A 16,008-nucleotide genomic window follows, 5' to 3' on the forward strand; every position below is an offset into this window, starting at 1 on the left:
AGGGTTGGTGGCGCACGCCTGTAATCCCAGCTACTCAGGAGGCTGAGACAGGAGAATTGCTTGATTGAACCCTGGAGGCAGAGGTTGCAGTAAGCCAAGATCGTGCCGCTGCATTCCAGCCTGGGTGACAGAGTGAGACTCTATCTCAAAAATAAATAAATAAAATGAAGAAATCATCAAGGTGCCTGCCTCCAAGAACCTTACAATCTAAAAGAGAAACAAACAACTTAATAGAAAGTAGAATACAATAAAATAATTATACGAAGTGCAGGGAGAGAGTCTTCCCTGAATGAAATCCAAGAGGATTTCACACAAGGGGCAGTATTTGAGTTGACTTTCAATAGATGAGACAGAATCTTCCCAAAGGACCAGCACAGAGACTATCCTAAAGAAAATATCTGCACAAAGAAAATACATGCACAGAGGCATGAAATAATGAAATTGAGGGTTCAATGCAATACAAAATATTGAGTATGGAAAAGAAGCAGCTGGGAGATGGAAAGACCTGGAGAAGAGAGTTAGGGAAAACGGAGACCATGAAAGACCATGGAAAGGAGCTCAGGTTGTATTTCTGATAATGGAGGCCGCTGAAGAATTCTGAGCTGCGGTTGACAGGATGGAAGCTGTATATTACAAAGATCAATCTTGAAACGACATGCAAGACAGCTTAGATGGGGTCAAAACTCAAGTCACAGAAGTGGTCAGGGGGATGACTGCAAAGGTCCTTGTGAGCCACAGTAGGGCCCTACAAAGATGGCCCAATAAATTAGATAAGGACAGGGAGAGAGGAAGGATGACTGCATGACACCCGATGAAGGAAGAAATCTGGAATATGAGGAGGAAATGTGTGAGCAGAGCAGCTCAATGGCCCCCATTGTAGACTTGATTGTAAAGGGCCTGAGGAACAATCAGGTGAAATGCCTCACCCAGTGTGTCTGTGGGCTGCAAGATCAACAAAGAGCTGACTGGGGGATTTATAGCCAGGAGATGAATTCATGGCATAAATGAGATGCTCCAACAAGATGGTGCAGAGTAAGAAAACAAAAAGGTCAAAACTAACATCCAACATCCAGAAGAGTGCCAATATTAATGCGGTATCATAAAAAGGTGAGCCCACATAGCAAGTTGAAAATGGACAGCCACAGAGGCTGGAGGAAATGTGGGAAACAAAAATGTCAGAAGCCAGAAAAACTTGGATTTTGGATTCAGAAAGACTGGAGTTCAAATCCTCACTCCATTTTTTGTAGCCATGTAATCATGCAGGCTTCCTAAACCTTCTAACTCAGGATTTTTTGCCTTGTCATGGAGATGTATTCCTTTTACCTTAGCCTTAGAATGAAGATTACAGGAACTATCTATAAGTAGACACAGTACATAGTATTTGGTACATAATATAAATTGTAGCTATTAATTAGCCAGGCAAGATGGTGGGTGCCTGTAATCCCAGCTACTTGGGAAGCTGAGGCAGGAGAATGGCTTGAACCCAGGAGACAGAGGTTGCAGTGAGCCAAGATGTGCCATTGCACTCCAGACTGGGCAACAAGGTGAGACTCTGTTTCCAAAAAAAAAAAAAAATTGTAGTTATTACCATTACAACTGTGCCATAGAAAACCAAGGAGAGAGAACAGGCATGGTGGCTCATGCCTATAATCCCAACACTTTGGAAGGGTGAGGCAGGCAGATGATTTGAGGTCAGGAGTTCTAGACCAGCCTGACCAACATGAAGAAACCCCGTCCTACTAAAAATACAAAAATCAGTGGGGCTTGGTGGTGCATGCCTGTAATCTCAGTTACTCAGGAGGCTGAGGCAGGAGAATTATTGCTTGATCCCAAAAGGCAGAGGTTGCAGTGAGCTGAGACTGCACCATGGCACTCCAGCCTGGGTGACAGAGAGAGACTCCATCGCAAAAAAAACAAAAGAAAAAAGAAAAGAAAAGAAAACCAAGAAACCAAGGAAAGAGTTTCAAGGAGAAAATAGACAACAGTATCAAGTGCATTAGAGAAGTCCAGTAAGAAAGACTGAAGTGAGACAATGTGTCACTGGACCTCTGACAAGAGCAATTTTTTTTTTTTTTTTTTTTTGAGACAGAGTCTCGCTCTGTGGCCCAGGCTGGAGTGCAGTGGCGCAATCTCGGCTCACTGCAAGCTCCGCCTCCCGGGTTCACGCCATTCTCCTGCCTCAGCCTCCCGAGTAGCTGGGACTACAGGCGCCCGCCACTGCGCCCAGCTAATTTTTTTCTATTTTTTAGTAGAGACGGGGTTTCACCATGGTCTCGATCTCCTGACCTTGTTATCCGCCCGCCTCGGCCTCCCAAAGTGCTGGGATTACAGGCGTGAGCCACCGCGCCCGGCCCGACAAGAGCAATTTTAAGAGTGTCACGCAAGTGGAAACCAGACTGTGATGGGCTGAGTAGTCAGTCATGAGGCCCTAGAGTTTGAGAAATCCAGTCAGCTCTTTCTAGAACTTTGCATGTAAAAGGAAGAATGGATATGGGTCTAGAATTAGACTGGGACCAAGGTAGGGTTGGGGTTTGGAGGGTTGTATCTGTTTGCTAGGATGCAGAGAGGACTTAAGCATATTTATATACTGAGGAAAATAAACTAAAAAGAGAATGAATGGTTGAATGTGGAGGGTAAAGTTCAGCTAATGACAATGCAAGATCCTTGAGAAGTCAGGATAATATAGAATTAATAGCAGAGATAATCAACTTAGCCATGAATGGGGGAGAGAGACTCCCTCCTCTGGGCTACAACAGGGGATAAATCTGTGGATGAGTAGTAGCTTTACAATGTTAGTTTTTCTGTTTTATTTTTCCATTATTTTGTAAACATAATGTAATACATATTTTAACAAAACAGTTGAAAAACATAGAAAAGTAGGAAGGAAAATAGCAAAGTAGGAAGGAACAAAAATCCACTGATTGCATTCTGGCATATTTCATTGCAGACGTTTTTCCTCCTAGAATTCATAACATGCTGCAGTTTCATTTTTTATAGCTTTGATTTTTGTTGGGTTTTTTTTTTTTTTCTGTATGATTGAAAACAAAACCACCTCTTAGAAGGAAGAGATATTGAGAACTTTAAATGTGGCCAAGGGTTGGAAAAACCATGGTAGGAAACTGAAGGCAGCACTACTAAGAATATGTAAAAGACAGTACTACAGATCCAGACTATATTGGACACCAGAAGTCTGCAGCTGCATTCACGTGCATGGTTTCGTGCTCCTGCATGTTCAACAACCCGCAAAAAGAAGCAGAGGAAGATTGAGCTTAACTTAAAGTCAGTTTTGCCTGGCAGCCAGTGTTCATCCTATAATCCTCACCAGAGTCCTATGAAATCGGCAATGGCTTTTTTCTTTTTTTTTTTAGACAGAATTTCACTCTTGTCGCCCAGGGTAGAGTGCAGTGATGTGATCTCGGCTCACTGAAACCTCTGCCTCCCAGGTTCAAGTGATTCCCCTGCCTCAGTCTCTCAAGTAGCTAGGATTATAGGTGCTGGTCACCAAACCTGGTTAGCTAATTTTTGTATTTTTAGTAGGGATGGCATTTCACCATATTGGCCAGGCTGTTCTCGAACTCCTGACCTCAGGTGATCCACCCACTTCGGCCTTCCAAAGTGCTGGGATTACAGGAGTGAGCCACCGCGCCCGACCCGCATGGCCCATTTACAGATGAGGAGATTGAAGGCTCAGGGAAGTGACCTGCTCTACAGTGCGCAGCACAAAAAGGGGAGTTTGGATGGAAACTGACGTTTTCTGTTCCCAGCCCCATGCTGAGCCCACATTATCACAGCTGCCTCTTACACCCAACAGGTCCCTGGAATCTTATCCAGAGCTCTGGGGTGAGATGAGCTGGCGAATAAAGTACCCTCCCCGCCAAGCAAACGTATACATGCTATCAATGTGATTAATTTACCTTTAGAATGAAAACGTTTTATTCATAAAATTTCCATTTCAACTAAGCAATTACGGAGTCTCAGACACTGTACTACAGCCTCAGGATAACAACAAATCTCCATGCTGGTAGCTGAGTCATAATTAAAAAGCAGCATAATTTATTTGATTATGCATCCTAGTTAGCATTAGGCTCTCAAACACAGAACATTTGTCATCAGTAAATATGAGGGCACATTAAACAGAGCGAAGACCCTTGAAAATGTTCTTCGGCGCCCCCGTCATCTGCATCTCGCTGCACTATCAAAACAAAACAACCTGACCACTTATTTACGCGAATATGGACATTGCTTGGATCTCCAGTCAGAGAAAGATCCAAAGTTTGCTTTGGAGAATTATACGCGTCTTGGGTCGAGCAGCGGGGATGGGATCGGACAGTTCAGAGCCTTCTTTCTTCTCCCCACTCAAAGCCGCTGGCTCCAGGTACAGCAGCTCTAGTAGTTCCCGGTGAGCTTATGGAGGGGCTGGGAGTCAGTTTCTCCACCCGCCACCACGCGACATCCAGGCCTCCCCGCTTGCCCACTCCCTACTGGGGGTGGAAAAAATAAATATAAATGATAGGTTCTCCTGGCAGAAGTTACGGTCCTGCGGGTCCTGCCGCTAGCCCTGTCTGAGCTCAAATTCACGTCCCTGGCTGGTGCCCTCCTACCCTTCCCTCTGTCCCCAGGCCCCAAAGAGTCAGCTCGCCCCTCCGCTGCGCCTCTCACCTCTGCGCCCCTCACCTCTCTGCGCCCCTCACCTCTCTGCGCCCCTCACCTCTCTGCGCCTCTGCCCCTGACCCTGCCGGGTTCTCAGCCTCGGAGGGACCTGCGAGTTCCTGCTCTACGCGCCCTCTAATGGCCAAGACCTAGGGAGCGCAGATGAGAAGCAGGTGGGGAAAAGGCCATCAATGGATGGATACCCAAGGACACTTCCATACGTTCGGTGGGGAGGACAAGGGGGACACAGTGTGGGAAGATGGGAATGCCTGCACCAAGCCCAGGCACCCGAGGCCCTAGGTGCCAGCCGTAGAGGAGAGAGCCCAACGCAATTCCATATGTTCAAGAGACAGATCCAGGTAAGAGTCTGGGCTCTGCAGCCAGATCCCCTGAGTTCAAATCTCAGCTCAGCCACTTAGAAGTTGCATGTCTTCAGGCAAGTTACTGAACATTTCCAGGCCTCGGATTTTCTCTTCACTAAAATGTGGATTATAATAGTATCTTCTTCATAGGATTGTTAGGATTAAATGAATTAAGACCTGTGAAAGGCTTAGAACAGTGTCTGACCAACAGCATACACTCAATAAATGCTGGCCATCATCATCATCGTTTTAACAAGTATGAACTTCATTATCTGCCTAACATTATGGGTTTAAATTTGCACACATATGTTGGAATTATAATCAGGCAAATTCTTACATGCTATTTAATCTATAGAATTGAATTGAAGCAATCTATTAGTGGCCCAACATAAACCTCTACATGTTCTTTAAATATACAAACCTTGATATTTACTTACTATGTGTTCCTAACACATAAATCTCTGTTAGATATTTAGCAGCATGTCTTTTATCTGAATCTAAAGAACTCACTGCAACATTAAGTGCTGACAACGCAGAAGATTCTGCTTTGCTCATACAAGGTCTGGGAATATCCTGCTGCTTTCCAGCTGGAAATCTTTTATCTACTCATTTATCCAAGCAAATAGACATTAATTGTCCTACTTTCTTTCTTTCTCTGTCAAGCACTATTATGCCGCAACATTAGATTTTGACGTTTTTATTCTGGATCCCAATATTGCTTTCCTTTTGTGGCTGCATGGAGCCAAAGGGTCTCTATGAAAACATAATATTTATTTAATTACCAAATATAAAAGCTAATGACTGCATTTTTCCTCTTTCGCTCCAATTCTTGCCAATTTGTATTGTAAATAGACACAGAAAATATACATAAGCTTAAAGCATGATTTGGAGCACAGGAAAACCTAAACCTAAGGAGAGAACAAAATTAGGCAACCCATTCATTATCAAGAATGTATTATAGGTTCAGGGAGCTTCAATTGTGCTGTCGTTGCTATTGTTAAGACAACAACAATGTGCTTTTATGGTACCCGGGGCTAGCCCCTGTCATCACACCAGCCACTCCTATTGTGTTTATTCTCTGTCTTTCTGTTATCTTTCTTTAAGGTTCTTGTCTGTATTTTAGCATCTTCCTATTTATTTAGCACTGACCAATGCCTAGTGTGTGTTTGGATGAAAGAACAAACATTCATTTTGAACTTATTATATAAAATCTTATATAACTTTTAATTTATTATATAAAATCTTCAAGTGATTTACTCATTAATTTCTGTTTTCAATTATTCCTGGAACTAGGTTGTATCCCATTTTACAAATAGAGAATCTAAGATCTAACTTGAGGTTAAAATAAATTGCTAAAATCAGTTTAAAACTGATAAGCACTAAATATCTAGATTGATGCCTGAAAAATCTCACTTTTGCCAAGATTCTGAATTGAACATTATTAGCAAAAGCTTATTAAACTGCCAAGCCATCAAAGGAAATGCAGAGGACAATATCAGTCTCTGAAACCTCTTATCTGTTGTGAAATTACAGTGGTGTAGAATGTCCTACCATGGTGAATTAAATTAATACAGACAGACTCTCAGAATATTAAACATTGTCATTTCTTTGCTCTAGTTTCACTGCCCTTCTGTGTTTTCCATGTCCAAAGTTTTCTTAAGTTCTGTTGAAAATAAATGGCTTGCAAACATAAGACTATCAATAAATAAGGAATATCATTGTAAGCCATTATGACATGTGGATTCTGCTGTTGCCTGGTTGGGCACACGGGAGGGACAAGAAAGCAGAATGAGTACCTAGAAAAGAAGAAAGTACCATTTATTTACTCATTCATTCTCTCTCTCTCTCTCCCCCTCCTTCCCACCTCCCTTTTTCTTTTTGTGTGCAAGTGCACACACACGCATCCACAAGCAACCGCATACACACACAGATATTGATTACATGCCGGGTACTGTGATAACTGCTCTAAATACAGTATCTCATTTAATTCTCAAATGTCATGGATTTTTATGCCCTGAACCCAACATATGTCTTACAATCAATAGTCTGCAAGCCTTATGTCATAATCTAATTAGAAGCATTTTTCTTTCATAGTAACTCAAAATCATGGTGCACCTTGCCAGCAAAAGTGTGAGATTGGAAGGAATACAGCATTCTCTCCACATCACAGAGGAAGAAACACCTAAAGAATTCTGGAGCAAGGAAACTGACTCAAGGTTATTTCACTTTTCTAAAGCCTAAGCTTCTAACTCGATGATTCAAAAGACACCTTTTCCTCTTGCTCAGAATAAATAATTTTACCCTTTTAAGCTTCCACTGTATCTTGCAAACATTTTCCTATAGGAAGTATCAATTACTATCAGAAGGAAACAACTAAAAAGATTGTTTAAAAACCCAAACCTTGAAGCTAGCAAATTTTAACTGAGCTGAGAATAGACAGCACAGTAAGTATACATCCTCACAAACTATAAATGACTCCACAAAATTTAAAAGCACAGTGTATCTCTTTCTCTTTCATATTATCTCAATCTTACTGTTGCAAAAAATTCAGCAATCCCTTCATAAACGATGAACAAGATGTATCACTAGAATTAATTTAAGGTACCTTTTTCTTTGAACTCAGTGGCCATTTAAGACAGAGAACAAACTATTTCTTTATAGCCATCATATTTCACAGCATAGCTTCAAGCCAAAACTTAAAAGAGGAGTAGCAAAGCCCTGTTTGAACTTAGGTTTAGGAAAAGCAGCCTGCATGTGTTGAGCATTTGTTGCAGTCAAAGCTGCCAGTACCTGAAAAAGTCTTTAGGCAGAGTAGAAGAACTTACAGTAAGTTCTTTTAGGAATTCTCTTGAGGCAGATAAGCTGGGGTGTTAGCTCGCTTAGCTCAAGCTGCTGCACCCCAGCTGTCTCAAGTTTTGCCCCTCTATAACTTCAGTTAGAGGAGACAGAAGTAGACTTTATCAGCCTCAGTTTCCTCTGTCAGGTTCCCCCTGACAATCATAGTGTGGCTCCCATGGGACCACTTACAGCTAACCAAAAGAGAATGCCCTTGAATTTCTAGCGTAGCCTTGCTGAAATTTTTAGTAAAGGCTTTCAGAGGAATTACACACTTCTAAAAACCTTAGCCTCGATGACTTCAACAGGGAGATATTTATATAAAGCCGGTATTTAACTCCTCTTAGGCCAAATGGATCTCATTCACCCATAATAACACTTTCTTCAACTCTTTACCAACACAGGGAGATACTGTGCAGTAGGAGAGAAATATGAGAACCCCAATCTCAGGATTCAAGGTCTGGGGATCATTGAAGGAAAGGTAATAGAAAGGAACATTCAACAGTGAAAACAACCATGCTTTTTATTTCGGGTTTCTGTAAAGCTCTGGCTGAAATAATGCACAAAAGAGAAGGCTGAGCTGTTTTATGAAAGGGATTCAAAAATCAAATCAAATTAATATTTCATCCTTTATGGCTTACAGACCTGAAAGAATTTTCTGCATCCAGGCAACAAACCCACAGAGGGCCAAAACCACTCGAAATGATGAAATGCAAAAATCACAGTGTTTACTTCCGTTTTCCCCACTGCTGGGAAACTGAAGGTGAAAACCTCTAAGCAAACTACTGGAAAGGTGGGTAGGGGGCTTTGTAGGGGAAATTTCACAGGAGAACAATAATACCTTACTAACTTTTTCAGCTATCAAAATAAGCCTCAAACGACATTGGTATCAATTTTCTGTACTGGGTTTCCATTCATACAGGTAAAGCCCACAGATGCAGCCCATGCCAAGTGCAAAACCCTCTTTGGAGGCCCTCTGGGCAAGATCCATTTTCTGTCAGCAACTTTCAACTTCTCCTCTGTCCATTGTTGTCCAAATCCAGCAGCCCGGAGCTTTTTCATCGAGACAGTTCATCGTCATGACGCCCACTAATAGCAGAACTGCAAAACCCTGACAAAGCTATCGTTCCCCTGGGAGAAGTAAGTAGACTTTTCAAACTCTGTATATGGGAAAAAATTGAGACAAACATCTGCACATCTGAACTATAACTATTAGAGCCCCTTGCCCCACTGGGACCAGGTGGAAATTTTGCTCTTGAGAAACCTTATTAATTCTGCCAAGTGAATAGGGAAGACCAGAGCAGTCATTTCATAAATAGAGTCAGATCACTAATTAGACATATTGTGTTTCTTTTTTTTTAATTGACAGCTTCTCTGAGCTATAATTCACGTACTATACAATTTGCCTACTTAAAGTGTACAGTTTAATGTTTTTCGTATATTCACAGAAACACGCAATCATCAGTCAAATTTTAGAACATTTTCATCACCCTAAAAAGAAACGCCATACCCATTAGCTATCACACCCAGCCCTCCCTCACCCCTCACTGCTCCAGCCCTAGTTTCTAGTTTCCACTCTAATTTCTACTTCCATAGGTTCACCTATTCGAGACCTTCCATATAAATGGAGTCATACAATAGGTGTGCCTGGCTTCTGTCACTTAGTATGTTTTCCAGGTTCATCTATGTTGAAGCATGTGTCAGTTCTTCATTCCTATTTCTGGCCAAATAACATTTCATTGCATTTCTAGATCACATTTTATTAATAATATTTACCCATGCATTGGTGGATGCACACTTGGGTTGTTTCTACTTTTTGGTTATTACAAATAATGCTGCTATGAACATTCATGTACAAGTTTTGTGTGAGCGTATGTTTTTGTTTCTCTTGGATACATGCCTAGAAATGGAATGACTGGATCATATGTTAACTCTGTGTTTGAGGAAGTGCCAAACTGTTTTCCAAAGTGTCTGCACCATTTCACATTCTCAGCAGCAGTGTGTGTTCCAATTTCTACACATCTTCACCAACTCTTGTTATTATCACAGATAATACTTGATTTTAGCCATCTGAGTGTGAGGTGGTACCTTGCTGTGGTTTTGGTTTGCATATCCCTGATAACAAACAAGGTTGAGCATCTTTCCATGTGCTTATTGTTGGACATTGGTACATCTTTTTTGGAGAAATGTCTACTTAGATACTTTGCCCATTTTAATTGGTTTGTCTTTTATTACTGAGTTGTAAAAGTTCTTTATGTGTTCCAGATATAACTGCCCTAGCATATATATGATTTGCAAATATTTTCTCCCATTCTGCAAGTTGTCTTTTTACTTTTTTTTTTTTTTTTTAAGGCAGGGCCTTGCTCTGTCACCCAGGCTGGAGTACAGTGGCATAGCCATGGCTCACTGTAGTCTCAACCTCCCAGGCTCAAGTGATTCTCCCTCCTCAGCCTGCCAAATAGCTGGGACACAGGCACATGCCACCACCCCCAGTTAATTTTTATATTTTTTTATAGAGATGAGGTATTCGTATGTTGCCCAGGCTGCTCTCGAACTCCTGGGCTCAAGCGACCCTCCTGTCTTGGCCTCCCAGTGTTGGAATTACAGATATGAGCCACCATGCCTGGCCCATTTTTACGTTTTTGATGGTGTCCTTTGATGAACAATAGTTTTAAATTTTGATGAAGTCCAACTCATCTATTTTTTCTTTGGTGGTTGTCTAATGCAAGGTCACAAAGAGTTATGCCTATGTTCATTTCTGAGAGTATTATAATTTTAGCTCTTACGTTAAGGCTTTCGGTTTATTTTCAGTTGCTTTTTGTATGTGGTATGAGGTAGGGGTCCAACTTCATTCTTTTGCACGTGGCTATTCAGTTGTCCCAGCACCATTTGTTGAAAAGACTATTTGCTCCTCATTGAATAGCCTTGGCACTCTTGTCAAAAATCAGTTGACAATAGATATATAAGTTTATTTCTGGGGTCTCAATTCTGTTTCACTGATGTTTTTGTCTTCTTTAATCCCACACCATACTGTCTTGATTACTGTTATTTTCACTAAGTTTTGAAATTAGGAATTATGAGTCCTCCAACTTTGTTCTTTGTCCAGATTGTTTTGGCTATACTCAGTACCTTACATTTCTATCTGAATTTTAGAAGCAGCTTGCCAATTTTTGCAAAGAAGCCAGTTGGAATTTTGATGGGGATTGTATTGAATCTGCAGATAGATCAATTTAGGAAATATTGACATCCTAATAATATTAAGTCTTCCAATCCATGAATATGCAATGTCTTTTCATTTATTTACATTTTCCTTAATTTTTTAACATTTAATTGTTTAATTGATAAATAAAAACTGTATACATTAATCAGGTACAGCATATCATTTTGAAATGAGGATACACTATGGACAGCTAAATTGAGCTAATTAAAATATACATTACTTCACATACTTTTTTTTTTGCAGTGACAACACACAAAATCTACTCTTTTAGCAATTTTCAGGAATGCACTGCATTGTTATTAACTATAGTCACCATGTTGTACAGTAGGTCTTTTGAATTTATTCCTTTTACATAACTGAAATTTTGTATCTTTTGACCAACATTTTCTTTTACTTTTAAGCAATGTTTTGTGGTTTTCAGAAGATAAGTTTTACATTTCTTTTGTTAAATCTACTCCTAAATAGTTCATTTGTTTGATGCTAATGTAAATGAAATTGCTTCCTTAATTTGATTTTTGATTCAATGCTACTGTATAGAAATATAATAGATTTTTATATATTGATCTTATAAGATCTTGCAATCTTGTTGAACATATGCATTAGTTCTAATAGTTTTTATAATATATTCCTTAAGATTTTCTCTATAGAAGATCACATAATCTGTAAATAGAAATAGTTTTACTTCCTCCTTTCCTATCTGAATGCCTTTTATTTCATTTTCTTCCTTAACTGCCCTGGGCCTAATCGCCAGTACAACAAAGAATAGAAGTAGCAAGAGCAGATATCCTTTCCTTGTTCCTGATCTTAGGGAGAAACAATCCAGTCTGTCACCATTAAGTATGATGTTAGCTGTGGTTTTTCCATAGATGCCCCTTATCACATTGTGTTTTTAATCCTCAATTACTTAAATGGCAGTTGAGCTAAAATTCATTTTTGGGTTATGTACAAACACGTTTTTAAAAACAACTTTCAGAAAACTTACAAAAATATGTAATTTTTAAAGTTTATATTTAATTTAGCAGAAAGCATGTATTGAGCAACCACTCTGTGCCAAGGCCTGTTCTAAACTCTGGAGACACGTAGGGAATAAAAGTGACTAAAATTCCTGCTCAGATGGAGTTTACAATCTAACGTGGGAAACAGACAAACCAATAATTAAGCACATTTTACAGAATGTTAGAAGGTAACAAATACTAAAGAGAAAAATGCTCAGCGGAGTAAGGAAAATGAGGAGTAGGGAGAGGAGTTGCATTTTTAACTGAGGGATCCTGAGTAAAGTCTGGTTGATAAGGGGCCATTTGAGCAAAAACCTGAAGGAGGAACGTGAACCAGCATTCGGGGGATTAAATGATACTCCAGTTGTACGCTGTCCCCATTTATTCATTAAAGAAAGTTTACCAGGAGTCTGGGATAACAAAAATCAAAACATTTTGTAACAAGAAGAAACTTCAAAAATTAATCAGTTCACCTTGCTCTCTGAATAAGATAGCTTAAGCCAGAAAAAAATAAGAACTTTGGACAAGACAGTGACAGATGGGTTGAAAATCTTAACCAGTATGCTAAATACTGCACTTTTAACCTGAAGATTTTGTTTGTTTGTTTCAAAAAGACATGTACAATTCCACCAGATAATGAAATCCACAAAATAAGTTTTACAAACACAAACATACTCTAGGAATCTAATGGTCGGAGCATTTGTGGAGAACATCAATCCTACTGTCTATGAGAACTTAGGTTTCAGAAATCCATTAATTAATCAACCTTATAGAAACTAGTCCATTGTGAAGTAGGAAATTAAGAAAATAACAGAATAATGCCATAAGTAATAATAGTAAAGATTATAATAATAGTAAGAGAAGTAACAATAGCTCATAGAACGAACTGTTGTATTAACCAAGGCTAAGAAGAATGTAAGTAGCGCCCCCTACAAAGTTAAAGTTAGGAGAGAGTATTAACTGTCTCTCCCAAGAAACATTAACCATATCTACCCTCCTCATATTTTGTAGGCTCTATAAACTCCTGTTCGTTTCTTCCCTGCACAGCTGCAAGGTCACAAGACAGAGAAGCATAACCTGCAAACCGAGTTTTCCCAGACATGTAAGACATGTTGCAAAAGTGTCACAGCAGCCTTTGTTCTCGCTTCTGTAAGCCAGCTTCCTGCTTCACACAGTGCCCGCCTCAAAATGCTTAAACTCGTTTTCTTTGTTCTGGGCTCAGACTTTCAGGACACATGTCTGCTGAGTCAGTGTACACACTAAATAAACACTTTCCTGTACTCCGTTCAGTCTCTCCAATTCCTTAATTTCCCGCAATAATTGGGTAGAAATTACTAGAAAGGAAACAGATGACATGGTTCCTGTGTGCCTACAAAAATTTAAATTTTATTAGACCCATCTCTAAATCTCTCGGCAAATCATCTAATCATTTCCCCTTATTGCTCAGATCTTATTTATTCTTGGTTTTTAATAATAAAATCATTTATTTTCAGATAAAACTTCTCTTTGGAAGACAACAATATAACTTGAAAAGCTATAAGAAGTAAATGCAATAAATATTTAAAATTTAACCCCAAATATACATGTGAACCAGCAAAGGATGAAAATGCAGTGTAGCAACTAGGAATGTAATGTACCTCCCACTGATAACCATGGACTTCTTTCATGGTGTGATGGTCACTGGTTCACCAATAACCCCAAATATTATACTAGGAAGTCTTCACCAGGACCAAAGGTAGCCCTGAATCTTTTCACATTTTTATTTTCACCTACATGAAGACTATGCAAGGCACATGCCAAATAAAGTATTAATATTTCTGTACTCAAAGTTGCAGGAGAGTAGCTAACATCTTAGATAATTAGATGGGAACTGAGAGTGGCCATATAAAATCAGGAAGCGGACAGAACAAAAACAGGACAATGTAATAGGCACAACTCAAGTTTCGACCCATTGAAACAAGAGAAAACTTCACATTTTAGTATTTACTAACATTTTTTAAATTATTACTACATCATATGAAATAAAGTATTTGTGCTTTTTATTTATTCGTTTGTGTGTTATCACAGAATCATAGAATTTGGAAGGGCGCTAGAGCGGAGATTGCTACTTACTCTCCAATGACTGCTCTTCTTTTTCCTAAAGCAAGAGTTGACAAGTTTTTCTATTAATGGCTAGATAGTAAGTATTTTCTAATTTGTGAGCCCCACAGTGTCTATTACACTAGTCACCTCTGTTATTGTAGTGTCATGGACATGTGCAAACAAATGAGCATGATTGGGTTCCAATAAAGTTTTATTTACAAAAGCAGGCAGTAGGCTAACTTTGGCCCAAGATCCCTATTCTAGAGTAACAGTTTGGCTTATGGCTGCTTGGAATAAACTACATTTCCCAGCCTCCCCTGCAAGTAGGTGTGGCCATGTGGCAAGTTCTGGCCAATGTGATGTAAGCAAAAGTAGTAAATCCATGCTCTTCCTCCTTCCTCCCTCCATTTTGCTACTTGAAATGAAGACATAATGACTGGACTGCCACTTTAGATTATGATAACAGGAGTCTGTAATGGAGAAGAAATTGGAAGCACTATGGGTGATTACAGTCCCTACACCAGCCCTGAGCTATGTTCAGAATTTTATGTGTCAGAGAAATAAAGATCTTTTTTGTTCAAGCCTCTGTTCCTTTGCATCTCTGATATTCTCAAAAAGTATATAATCCTAAATTAACACAGGAGCCCAAAGATCATGTATTTAACTCCCTTGTGTTAAAGATGATAAAATAAAAGTGAGACTCTGGAAAGACGAGTGATTCACCTCGGATCATTGGCTAATTAATGCCAGAGAAAGGCCTAGACTGTTTTCTGATTCTAAATCCAATGCTTTTTCTAGATTTATATGAGGCTAGTGCTCCCATAAACATACGTTTAAATTACAAATGTTTGTTATTTTCTTTATAAGATCTTTTCAGTCATTTAAGCTACTTCATTTTTTAAGGAACGGTTGCTCAGTTTTATCCTAAAAATGAAGAAAAAATATTTTTATTTATAGAAACTTGCCTTAGGATCAATTCTTTCAAATCCTATTTATTTCAGAAAGGAAGATATTTTAGACTAATTTTCCACCTAAAGCAGCTGGAAACTCAAAATTCCTTTCAAAGGGTTTACCCCTTATTGTCTTCAATCCTGAGGTACACACCAAAAAAATAAGAGCTATGATTAAAAGATGAAATGTATTTATAAGCCAGGCATGATAGCTCATGCCTGTAATCCCAGAACTTTGAGAGGCTGAGGCAGGCAGATCATCTCAGGTCAGGAGTTCAAGACTAGCCTAGCCCACATAATGAAACCTCATCAGTACTAAAAATACAAAAACTAGCCAGACATAATGGTGCATACCTATAGTCCCAGCTACTCGGGAGGCTGAGACAGGAGAATCGCCTGAGCCCCGGAGGTGGAGGTTGCAGTGAACCAAGATCTACCACTGCTCTGCAGCCTGGGTGACAGAGCGAGACTCCATCTCAAAAATCAAACAAATAAATAAAATAAAATAATAAATGTGTTTATGTTAGAGTGAGCTGACTTCAACTTTAACCAAGATTACCAACAACAACCCAAACTCATGGTGGGAAATAAGCCCTTATGACTTTTTCAAAGCACATTCACATCAATTATTTAATTGATCAATATAACAGCTCTATAAACAAGTACTATCTGCTTATACAGATAAAACAGACTGAGAAAATGAAATGACAATGTAATAATCATAATAAATGTGTGGAGTACTTCAAGTCTTGAACTACTTACACTTAATATTATTTAATCTTATGGATTATTATTTATTCCCATTTTTTGTATAAGGAAACTAAGATACATGAATGACACACCTTGCCCAAGATCACAAAGCGAACAAAACAAAGACAGGGCAAAAATCTGATTTCAAAGGCAGAGCTCTTTTT

At 39.3% G+C, this 16,008-nt stretch overlaps 1 protein-coding gene and 1 long non-coding RNA gene across 3 annotated transcripts in view; one reads left to right on the forward strand and one right to left on the reverse strand.

Annotated features, from left to right (window-relative positions):
- SLCO5A1 (solute carrier organic anion transporter family member 5A1) overlaps positions 1-16,008 on the reverse strand; it is a 159,171-nt gene that overhangs the window by 37,862 nt on the left and 105,301 nt on the right. The window lies entirely within an intron of this gene.
- On the forward strand, positions 8,067-13,445 carry LOC140712315 (uncharacterized). Its single transcript, XR_012093845.1, has 3 exons — positions 8,067-8,640; positions 8,770-8,987; positions 13,074-13,445. It is a non-coding gene; the product is annotated as an uncharacterized lncRNA (long non-coding RNA).

The sequence above is a fragment of the Chlorocebus sabaeus genome, chromosome 8 (genome assembly GCF_047675955.1).
Source record: "Chlorocebus sabaeus isolate Y175 chromosome 8, mChlSab1.0.hap1, whole genome shotgun sequence".
Classification (NCBI taxonomy): domain Eukaryota; kingdom Metazoa; phylum Chordata; class Mammalia; order Primates; family Cercopithecidae; genus Chlorocebus; species Chlorocebus sabaeus.